This window comes from Callospermophilus lateralis, chromosome 17 (assembly GCF_048772815.1).
Source record: "Callospermophilus lateralis isolate mCalLat2 chromosome 17, mCalLat2.hap1, whole genome shotgun sequence".
Taxonomy (NCBI): domain Eukaryota; kingdom Metazoa; phylum Chordata; class Mammalia; order Rodentia; family Sciuridae; genus Callospermophilus; species Callospermophilus lateralis.
In genome coordinates, this window is record NC_135321.1 from 41,421,306 (window position 1) to 41,433,608 (window position 12,303).

Here is a 12,303-nt window from a genome sequence, read left to right on the forward strand (position 1 = left end):
CAGTAAATAACACAAACTGAATGACAAAACAAACACAAAAAAAGTCTCTTCCTCTCACCTCACCTCCTCACTTACCAGTGTGTAGATTCAACATGCATCCCTCACTCTCATCAAAATTGTTTTCGTGCCTAAAGTGAATTGCTCTGGGATAAATCATTCCTCTGTAAGGACCTGGTTACAATTAATATTCCTTCTTTCTTCTGCATCATAAGCATTATAATCTTTAATTTTTTAAACATGCTCAAGTCTCTTTATATACATTTTTTTCTCTTTGCCAAAGTTTTCAAGAATTTCTCTAAATTCAGTTTTTTTACTTCCTTTTCTTTGATTCACTCCTCAAATTTTGTAATCTAACATCAATATTTCACTAAAGCTGCCATTTATAAGACTACCAATAATCTTGATTTTAAATCATATGTTCAAGGTTCAGTAGCAAAGCTATACTATACTTATACATATTTTTTTTTCTTTCACTTTTGAATGTAGTTCCCAGCTTTTATCTGCCTCCCCAAGCAGGTTATGGCAACTCTAATATTACCTTGCCTTTAACCAGACATTAAAAAAAAAAAAATTCTCTGACCTGCAATGTCCAATTGTAAATAATAAGACCTTCCTCATTTCAGAGGGGTTCTGCCCCATACCCTGGGAGAAAGAAAGACTACTACACAGAGAGACCAAGAAGAATCTCAACTTGCTGGGTTTACCCACCCAGTTCATTAGCAATCATGCCTAAGCAAGGAAGTCTTCATAAAACCTTGTTTTAGTCAGCTTTTTCACTGCTGTGACTAAAAGATGTGACCAGAACAACCTTCAGAAGGAAAAGATGATTTGAGAGCTTACCATTTCAGAGCTCTTTGTCCATAGAAGCCAGCTCCATTCCTCTGAGCTCTAGGTGAGGCAGAACATCACAGCCGAAGGGCGTGGCAGAGGGAAACAGAGACACAGACTAGAGCTCCAGATACAAAATATATACCCTAGAGCCATGCCCCCAATTAACCACTTCCTCCAGCCACACCTTACCTGCCTCTAGTTACCACTCAATTAATCCCAGCTGGGATTAATTCACTGATTGGGTTAAGACTTTCACAATCCAATCATTTTGCATTGTCTCATATGTGAGCTTTAGGGGGACACCTCATATCCAAACTATAACAAACCCCAAAGGACAGGGTTTGCAAAGTTTCCTGAGAGCTGGGCACTTGGACCTTCCAGTGGAGTGGACCTTCTGAAAGCCCCCATGCCCCTTCCCTCTTATCTCATCCTCTGCTTCTCTTCAATCTCTATCCTTTCTAATTGAGTTCTGCAAGTTACTCAGGCAAATCAGCCACACCTGAGGAGGAGGTCAGGCAAACTCCAATTTATAGCACGTTTTTCTGATGTTCTAGAAGCCCTGACTACCAACTGCATCTGAAGTGCAAGGCAGTCTTGGGTACTGAACTAACCTGTGGCATCTGACACTCCTTCCAGGTCAACAGTTTCAGAACTAAATTAAATTAGAGGACACTGTTAGAGTCTGTAAACAAGTCAGGATGGCGCCTGGCATTTTGCCAGAGAAATGTTAGAGTCTGTAAACAAGTCTGGATGGCTCCTGACAAAATGCCAGAGGGAGTGGTTTGTGAAGTAACAAAAGCGGCAGGACACTGAAGTGGTATCAGATGCAGCATTGCTTGCTTGCTGGTGGAGAGAAATCCCCATCCTTCCAACATCTCAAAGTTTCTGTGCTGACCATGGTGTGAGAGCAGAGGGAAAACACTTTCTCCTTTCTGACACACACAGAAGCTTTGTCCCCTCTGGGGCTAAGATGCTGTTCTCCCCACCTGTTGCTCTTTTTGCCTGATCTCTCTCTTACCGTTTCACTGCATTCTCTTCTGCTTATTCCGTAAAATGCCGTGTTTCTCAGGATCGATCTCATCCAGATATGGTGCTAGGTTACAAGGCAATTCAGAGCACCTGTATAATGAAATTACAAATAAGTCAAAAAGATAAGAGATGTAATGCCCATGTTTGGTGAAAGGCTAGGCTGTGATCGTCTAGCCGACTAGAGATTTCTAAGAGTGTTGTAATTAATCATCATCACTATTGAATATCAGATTGGTGACCTCAATGGTTCTTTTGCCCTCTGCTTTCAAAGTAAAAATATGAAAGAAGTGTCACATGTATTTATATTTTTAAAATTTTTATCAAACTAACTAACTGATGAGATTGCTTGGATATATTCTACTTGCACTTACTTTTGCAAACAGATCCAGAGCCATGATTCTCAATGAGAGTTGGTGTAATACCCATTTGATTGGTATTGGTGTATCAGAATCATCTCCAAATACCACCTTCCTAAGGAGACTTGGATCCTGTCTGTTATCATCAAGCATCTTTGTCATAGGAAGCCCACATTATGGAAAAGAAACAAATATCAATCACAGATATCAAGTTATGCTAGTCAGTTGACAATCACTGATTTAAAGTAAATACATTTATTGTTAGTAGTATGTAATTTCCAGTCATAGAAATCATAACTAAATTGGTTTTTTTCTCATTTTAAAATGTAGGCTTAATAACTTCTAGTTATAAAATTCATTTTTTCGGAGAAAAATCATCTTATAGGATGTGTTTATTGAATTACCAAGTTGTGGATCTGGAATCTATATTATAGTTACCTATAATAGTAGCCTCTAAATCTGATAAAGCCAATAACTGTTCTAAGTGGTTAAATATATCTGTATATATTTAACCACTTAGAACCACTTCAATTCAGGACACATCTATGTGCTCAGATCCATATTTAGCCTCATTTTACATAGAGAAAAATCAGTGCACAGAAAAGTTACCCAAGTGTTTAAACACCTAATAAGTGGTGGTGGCAGTATTTATACTAGGAAACCTAGTACTAGCATCTGCATTAACTAGTATTCCAATTTTCATATCCTATCCTTCCATATTTTTTATATTAAGAAACTGACCATAAAGTTTAAGCAATTTCTTTGTAAAGTTTACCATCTCATTGTTTTCCATTTTAAATAGGTATACCATTCTGCTTAGTTTGTTGGTAAGTATTACAACTCTAAAATGTACTGCTAGTTTCTTTGGGGGCCCTTTAGAGGAAGATTGAAATAATATGCATCTTAATAGACTCAGAGAGCTCATTCAACCTTAAATGCAGTATGGAGTATAACAATGTGGTCTGATATTTTGAGTTCTTTCCACAATTATGTGGGTAGCAATTGGAGGACTTTGTGATAATTCAATATATTCAAGAAAAAACAATTATGATGGCCTTCTATTTGTATTATAAAGGGAAAGATAATTATTTTATAGAAGATGTTTTTATAATTGAATTCCATAAAATCCATGTCAAGTGCCTTAATATTAGTCAGGCTTCTGTCCGGGATTGAGTAAAAGGCTATACAGAGAGAAAACATTTGATAAGGTGGAAAGGTCACTGGTCTAAATATCAAGAATACAGGCCTTCAAGATCAACTCATTTATGAATAAACTCAGACATGGAGTAAGATTTTTTCTTTTTTTTTCCCCAAGCCTTTGTTTTCTTACAGGTGAAATGCACGATGTACCTGGAGTATTAGATTTAACACACTTCTGAACCATCTCCTCCATCATGAGAGGTGATGAGGACAGCCATCACTTAGCTTTACCATCACATGACACACACAAAGAACCCAGCAGAATTCCACATCAGCTCACAAGACAGAATGTCAACAGCCAACACAGCAACTCAAGTGTTTGGAGGGAAATAAAAGTAATTTTAAGGCTTCCCCCAAGAATTGAATTGACATTGACTACTTAAACCTAGTCTAATCCATATCTAGCTTCCCTTGACTAATTTCAAAACTCCCCACTCATTTCTACTCGTGTGTTTCATTTACAATCATTGCAATCTTTCCAGGGCTCCTGGCCTGACTGAATTCTACATCCATATGGTTAAGTATTTTTGCTTTGGTATATGTGGTTATCGGCGGGGGCGGGGGGGGATATCAGACATGGATTAAATATAAAGATATTGTCAATGTGAAGATCTGCTCTAATTCATCAGTTCTTTAGGCACTGAATGTGAAATTTAAATATACATTAGTACATTTGTGTTCTCCTTACTTTTTCTTTGTGAGAGTAATGTGGCTCGACTAGCAATTATGGTTGTGTGATTGATTGTAACTTGTCTGTGGCTCTCTGGGACCTTCCTGAAAATGAAATCGACCATCTTTGAGTGATAATGTCAGTGGGATAGAATGTGTCACTGGATAATGGTCTCCTGCTGCTACATAAATGCCAAGGCAAGGCAAAGGTATTTATGGGGAAAAAGTTCATGCTAAGATTTTTATTTTCAATGCAAAAGAAACTGAATCTGTGGCCAGCTATTGATTCTACAGCTAATGCTGGGTATAGGTTTAATGATTGTCTGTAATAGATGTTGAAGACAAGCTATGATAGTCCAGTGATTAATTCTTATGTAAATTCAGAATATGATTGGATTTAAACCTTGAGTTCTTGTGCATTTAAGCAAACTCTACAAATTACTTCCTCAAAAATGAAATACTTCCCTAACTATGATTTTTTTTAACACTTCTCCAGATTTTCTTAGATTCTATTAGGCACTTTTAAGATCAATGCATTTTTATAATATAAAAGAAGTTAGCTAGATAATAAGGTGTTTAGAATCTGTATTAACAAAATGAATCTTTAATAAAAGATAAAAATATAAATATGTCAATGGAACACTGCAATCTCAAGTAAACATAAATTATGTTATCTATACTATATCTTATATGGATGCACACATATTTTGCAAACATTTAATGAAAACTTCATAATTGTGATTCATTGAGGAGAAAGTCCAAAAAAATGTTGGGTAGTATACTGGTCTTACCCAATTTTCCTTCCTTGAATCTGGCAAAAACATCATACTATTAGTTTTGTATTATACTACAACTTTCTAAGATTGGATTTGCTCTGTAGGGAAAGCAGTACAATGAAATATAGCTCTATAACAGAGAATATATTGGCCAATGAGAAGTAATGTGTTAGTGTAGGTAGCACATTTCCTCAGAATACCTTAGGAGAAGAAATTGCCTTGAAGGGTATTGATATAGTAGCCCATTCTGAATCTTTTGCTGGTGGCAGTCATTAAAGAGGAAATTGATATAATTTGTAACCAAAAATATATGGACATATTTAAAAAAACTATTTTTGTAAACTATCTGAAATAGGTTAGTGGAAGTTAAAAATAATGTTACCATACACACGTACTCAGACCATGAAGATGCTGAATTTTAATACATCAACATTTTCAGCTTAGAAATCCAAGATAGCTCAAGTGTCTGCCTTAACCCTGCTACTCTGAGGGTGGATAGAAATGTGATAGAAAATGCTAATCTAATTTCTTTGATTTTGATTTTTTTTATTTTTGTAAAGGCCATTCTGTATATGAATGCACGGACAAAGGAAAAAGCACAATATTTCCATGCTGATTCTGTTAGTCTGTCCTAATGTGTGTGATGCTGAAGATCCAATTGACAGTTTGCATACAGATACTTTTCCACTAATGAGGACAAAACAAAAAGGAAAAAAAATTGCAAAAATTCAAAAATTATGGTTAAAAAATTTTCAAACATGAATAAAAACATTGTAGAAATCATTAGTGTTCTACTTATTATTTTAGTGAAAATTGAAAAATCCCATTCAGTTTTAGGCAGAAAGCCAAAATGTCTGTTAAAATAATTCATTGCCTATTTTCATTGGTGCCTAATAATTATACATAATAGTGGAATCCCTTGTGACATATTTATGTATTCACATAGCATAATTTGATTAATTTAATTCCTTAGTATCTTCCCTTGTCCTCTCTTCCCTACCCATGGTACTCTTCCTCTAAACTGCAGGTCTTCCCTGTATATTCATGAGATTTTTTTTCCTCCCCTCCTTTTTTTCTCTCTACCTCCCATATGTGAGAGAAAACCTATGACCCTTGACTTTCTGATTCTGGCTTCTTTTGCTTAACATCATGCTCTCTACTACCATCCATTTTCTTGCAACTCTTATAATTTTATCTTTTTTTAATGGCTGAATAAAACTCCATTGTGCACACATACAAACACACAAATACATACTCGTAATATATATGTGTATATATATGTATATATATATACACACACACATATATACATATGCATATATGCGTATATATATATATATATATGTACTGCAACATTTTCTTTATCCATTCATCTGTGTCCACTTAGGCTGATCCATAACTTGACTATTGTGAGTTGTGCTCCTATCGGCAGTGGCATGCATATATCTATAGTATGCTGATTTTTAATTTTTTTGCAGTGAATATAGAGGAGTAGTATAGCTGGAATGGTGGTTCCATTCTTAGTCTCTTGAGGAACCTCCATACTGAATTCCGTAGTGATTGCACTAATCTACGTTCCTATCAAGAGGGTATAACCATTCCTTCTTTGCTGCATCCTCACCAGCATTTATTGTTATTTGCATTTTCAATGGCTGCTAACTGGAGTGAGAGGAAATCTAGTGTGATTTTGATTTGCATTTCCCTGATTAGTAAAGACATTGAACTTTTTTTTTGATACGTTTGTTGGTCATTTGTACTTCCTGTTTTTTGAGAAATGTCTATTTAGATCATTTTCCCATTTATCAATTGGATTATTTGTGGGGTTTTTGTTTTGGTGGCAAGTTATTTGAGCACCTTATAAAGACTGAGCGTTATTACTCTGTCAGAAGAGTAATTGGCAAAGATTTCCCCTCATTCTGTAGGCTTTTTGTTCATGTTCTGAACTGTTTCCTTTGCTGTGCAAAAGCTTTCAAGTTTGTTGTCATCCCATTATTAATTCTTGATTGGCATTATTTCCTGAGTTTTACAATTCCAATTGAAGAAGTCATTGCCTGCATCTATATGTTAGAGGTTCTCTACATATTTTCTGCTGGCAATTGCAAACTTTCTGGTCTTATTCCTATGTCTTTGGTCTACTTTGATCTGATTTTTGTGTTGGATAGAGAAGAGGATATAGTTCTATTTATTTATTTAAATATGGATATCAAGTTTTCCCAGCATCATTTGTTAAAAAGACTTCCTTCACTCCAACATACATTTTTGACACTTTTGTCAAGGTTCAGACGTCTGGATCTGTGTGGGTTTTTCCTTGTGTATTATCTTCTAGCCTACTGACCTTCATGTCTGCTTTTATGCCAATACCATTCTGATTTTGTTAATATAGCTCTGCAGTATAATTTGAAATTTAGTATGATGCCTCCAGCATTGCTCTTTTTGCTCAGAATTGCTTTAGCTCTACTAGGTCATTTATTCTTTCGTATGAATTTTAGGACTGTTTGTGTGTTTTTTTTTTGTTGTTACTTTTATTTCTGTGAAGAATGTCATGGTATTTTGGTGGGAAGTATTTCTGCCATTTCTTTTTAATGGAGCAATTTGAGGAACATTGTCATTAGTTTATCTTTAAAGCTCTTTTAGAATTCAGATATGAGTGAATCTATCTTGTCCTCAGCTTTTCCTTATTAGAAGACTTATTATTAATGCTACAATCTTAAAGCTATTGGTGTGTTTAGATTTTCTATTTATTCTTACTTCAGATTTAGTCTAAATCTATCAATCACTTTTTGTAAGTTGGCCACTTTAACAATATTAATTCTGTTTATTCATGAATATGGGAGATCTTTCCATCTTTTCATATTCTAGTGTCTTCTTCAGTGTTCCATAATATTCCTTGTAGAGGTGTTATTCCTACATATTTAATTTTTAAAGATTTTTATTATTAGATACTTAATTTTTGAAGGTATTGCAAATGAAATTGTTTTCCTGATTTCCCTCTTAGCAAATTCATTATTGGGGTATAGAAATTCCATGGAATTTTGCATGTTAATTTTATATTCTGCTACTTTGCTGTATTTGTTTATCAACTTTGAAAGGTGGTGGTGAAGATTTTTAGGATCTTCTAGTATAGGAGTATATCTGCCAGTAGTTATAAGTTGACATCTTCTTGTCCTATTGGTATCCCTTTTATTTCCTTCTCTTGATTAATAGCTCTGGCTAAAATTTCAAATACTAAATACTATAATAAATAGAAGGGAAAGAGTGAACATGGTTGCTCATTATATTAAAAGAAATTCTTTCTGTTTTTCCCCATTCAGTCTGATATTGGCTTGGATTGTCACATATTCTTTTTATGATGTCAAAGTATGTTCCCACTATCCCTAATTTCTTCTGGGTTTTTATTATGAATTGGTGATAAATTTCATTGAAGTCTTTTTTTCTGCATCTTTTGAAACGATCATGTGAGTTTTATTGATGGTTCTATTTATGTGACATATCATGTTTATAGATTTTTTTTGTATGTTGAACCATCCTTGTATCCCTTGAATGAAATCAACCTGACCACGGTATATAATCTTTGTAATGCATTATTGGGTTCAATCTGCTAATATTTTAGTAAGGACATTGTTCATCAAGGATATTAGACTGTAGTTTTCTTTCCTTGATGTGTATTTATCTGGTTTTGGTATCAGAGCAATACTGACTTTGTGGAATGAGTTGGGAAATATTCCTGCCCTTTCTTTTTAATGGAACAATTTGAGGAACAATGGGGTTTGTCTTTAAAACTCAGAATTCAGATGTGAATCCATATTGTCCTCAGCTTTTTCTTATTGGAAGACTTTTTATTAATACTAATCTTATTGCTATTGGTCTGTTTAGGTTTTCTATTTATTCTGACTTCAGTTTTGGTAGGTCATATGTATCTAAAACTTTATCCATTTCTTCTAAATTTTCCAATTTATTTCAATGTAAGTTTTCAAAATAATCTGTGATGTTTTTCTGGATATCAATGATGTCTGTTTTGATATCTCCTTTTTCTTCTCTAATTATAATGATCTGTGTATTCTATTGAGTTCTTTTGTTCAGTTGGGCTAAAGTTTAATCACTGTTGCTTTTACTTTCAAAGAACCAGCTTCTTGTTCCATTGATCCGTTTTATTGTTATTCAATTTTCTATTTCATTAGTTTCATCACTAATCTTTATTTTCTTCCTTCTACTAAATTTGGAATTGCTTTGTTATTATTTTCTTGATTTTATTCTGTAGGCACTCATAGCTATACACTTTCTGTTAGAACTGCCTTTGTAGTGGACACAGGTTGTGGTATGCTGTATTTCTATTCTCATTTGATTCTAAAATGTTTTTAATTTCTGCTTGGATTTCTCCAATGTCCTACTCATCATTCAAAAGTCTACTGTTGAATCTCCATGGGCTTATCTTGTTTTTGTAGCTTCTATTGGTGTTGATTTTTTTTTCTCAAGTTTTCATTGGTTCTTTTTAGTTTTACATAAAATTAGGATTCATTTTGACATAATTATAAAAGCATAACAATTCAACTCACACTATTTCTTCCTTTTGTCCCTTCTTCCCTCCCCCTGTTCTCTTCCCTCTACTCTAATGAACTCTACCCATAAGAATCTACCTATTGACCTATGGTATCTTTTTAAGTTGGTGTCTTGTGGCTATACATGATGGTGAGATTCACTTAGGTATATTCATATAAACACATAGGAGAATTAGGTCAGGTTCATTCCACTGTTCTTCCCTTATCTCATTCCTCCTCCCATCCTTCAATTCCCTTCATCTACTCCACTAATCTTCCTTCTCCTTTGATGGAATCCACACATACTTTCTCTCTCTCTCTCTCTCTCTCTCTCTCTCTCTCTCTCTCTCTCATTTTTGAGTAATTTCTGCATATAAAAGAAAATATTTGGCCTTTGACTTTTGGGGTCTGGTTTATTTCATTTAGCATAATAGTCTCTGATTTCATTCATTTGCCAGCAAAAGCCATGATTTTATTCTCCCTTTTGGCTGAGTAATAATCCATTGTTTATATATACCACATTTTTAAATCCATTTATCTGTGAAGGGCATCTGGTTCCATGGTTTTGCTGTCAGAAATTATGCCATTAGAAACATTGGTTTGAGTTAATGTATGTTTTTAGTATAAAGTGCCTTTACTAATTTCATGTTGAGATGACTTATCTATTGCTATTCAATTCAATATATCTCTATTAAGAGAGGTATATTGAAATCACCCAGAATTATTGTACTGGGTTTTATCTGAACCTTCATGTTAAGTGGTCTTTAGGTAATTAGATATTCAGACATTTGAGACATAAATAATTACAATAATCTAAACTTCTGGTTGGATTGTTCCCTTTGCCAGTTTATAGTGAACTTCATTGCTTCCTCTAATTTTGATTTGAAATCTGCTTTATCACATATGTTAGGACATGCCCCTTCTTGCTTTTTTGTTACAATGTTATGGAATAATATTTTCCACCCTTTCACTTTTAGTCTGTTGGTGTCTTTGCCTATGAGGTGTGTTGTTTTGTTTTGTTTTGTTTTCAGACAACATAGAGTTGGGTCTTGCATTATAAACTAATCTGCAGGCTGCGTTTTTTAATTGGAGAGTTGCTGTTATTAACATTCAGGGTTATTACAGAGAGATGTTTATTTCTTCCTGCTATTTTTATTCATTTCAAATATTTGATATGATTCAAATTCTTCTGTGCTAACCTACTCTTGAAATACAATTCTTTCCTGAGCTCTCTTGATTGTTATTTTCTTCTACTTTTGTGTCTGAGTCATTTAATTATCTTCTGCAATGCTGGCTTTGTAGTCAAGAATTCCTTTAGTTTATGCTTACTTGGAGACTTTTATTTCTTCTAAAATTCTGAAGGATAACTTTGATGGGTATAACAAACTTGGCTTGGTGTTCTTTTCTTTTAGGGCTTGAAATACATTTTTCTAAGTCGTCCTGCACTTAAAGGTTTCTTCTGAAAAAAAAAAAATCTAAGGAATTCATATTGGTTTTCCTTTGAATGTGACTAATAGCCTTCAAAATGTTTTCTTTAATCTGTAATTTTGGCATTTTAATTATAATGTGTCATGGAAAGATTCTCTATTGGTCTTGTCTATTTGAGTTTCTAAATGCCTCCAATATTTAGATTTCTATCTCATTCCCAAGGTTTGAAAATTTTTAGGCTGTTAATTCAATGAAAATGTTACCAATGCCATTAGCCTACATCTCTGCCCTTTCCTTGAAGTTTCCAAGTCTTAAGTCTGTTTTCTTAATGTTTTCCCACAGTTCTTTGTTATTGTTTTTTATTGTTCTAATTATTATACATGACAGTAGAATGCATTTATGCACTTTGACACATCGTAAATAATAAAATATAATTTCTCATTTTTCTGTTATACATGTTGTAGAATCACACCAGTCATGTAGTCATATAGGTACATAGGTAATACTGTCTGTTTCATTCTATTATCCTTCTAACTCCCATACACCTTCCCTCCCTTCACTCCCCTCTATCTAATCTACAGTAACTCTATTCCTCCCTAGCCCTGTAACCCCTTATTATGAATTAGCATCCTTATATCAGAGAAAACATTTGGCCTTTGGTATTTTGGGATTGGCTTATTTCACTAAGTGTGATATTCTCCAGCTCCATCCATTTACTAGCAAATGTCATAATTTCATTCTTCTTTAAAGCTGAGTAATATTCCATCAAATATTTATACCATATTTTCTTTATCCATTAATCTATTGAAGGGAACATTCTGATCATAACTTGTATTATTTTTTTCTTTAATACTGACTGAATGTTCAAGGATAGCTCTTTTGTCTTCTTGCTCTGAGATTGTCTTGTACCTATCTAATCTATTGGAGAGAATTTCAAATAAAACTTTCATTTGATTTATTGGACTTTTCATTTCCAATATTTTTGTTTCTTTTTCAGAATCTCTTCACTGAAGTGTTCTTTAACATCCTTTGTTTTCTCCCTAGAGCTTTTCTTTTAATTCACCAATCACTTTATCAGTCAACTTATTGAATTGTTTGGGATTTCATCTATTTCAGTATTTTTGGATTCAGTTATTGTGAGTTGGAAAACTTATGGAGATGTTTTGTTGGCTTGCTTCTTCATGCTTATCGAAGTTCTGTGCTGTGCATGTATCTGTTGTGATCAATCCTCTGCTTCTATTATGTAAGAGCTATATAATGAGCAGCTGTCTCTTTAAAATCTGCCCTGATCTGGAAATATATGTTGGCTTTAAAACATCCAATTGGTGTAATCAAGATGGCAATGTCAATTACAAATGCCACTTTGAGAGGACAGAGTAACTTCCAACAACAAGAAATACTTAATAACAAAATATATATCAACACATATTTAAAACTGTATTCCTAATGAGCTCTACAACTCCATTAGTCAATGAGAAA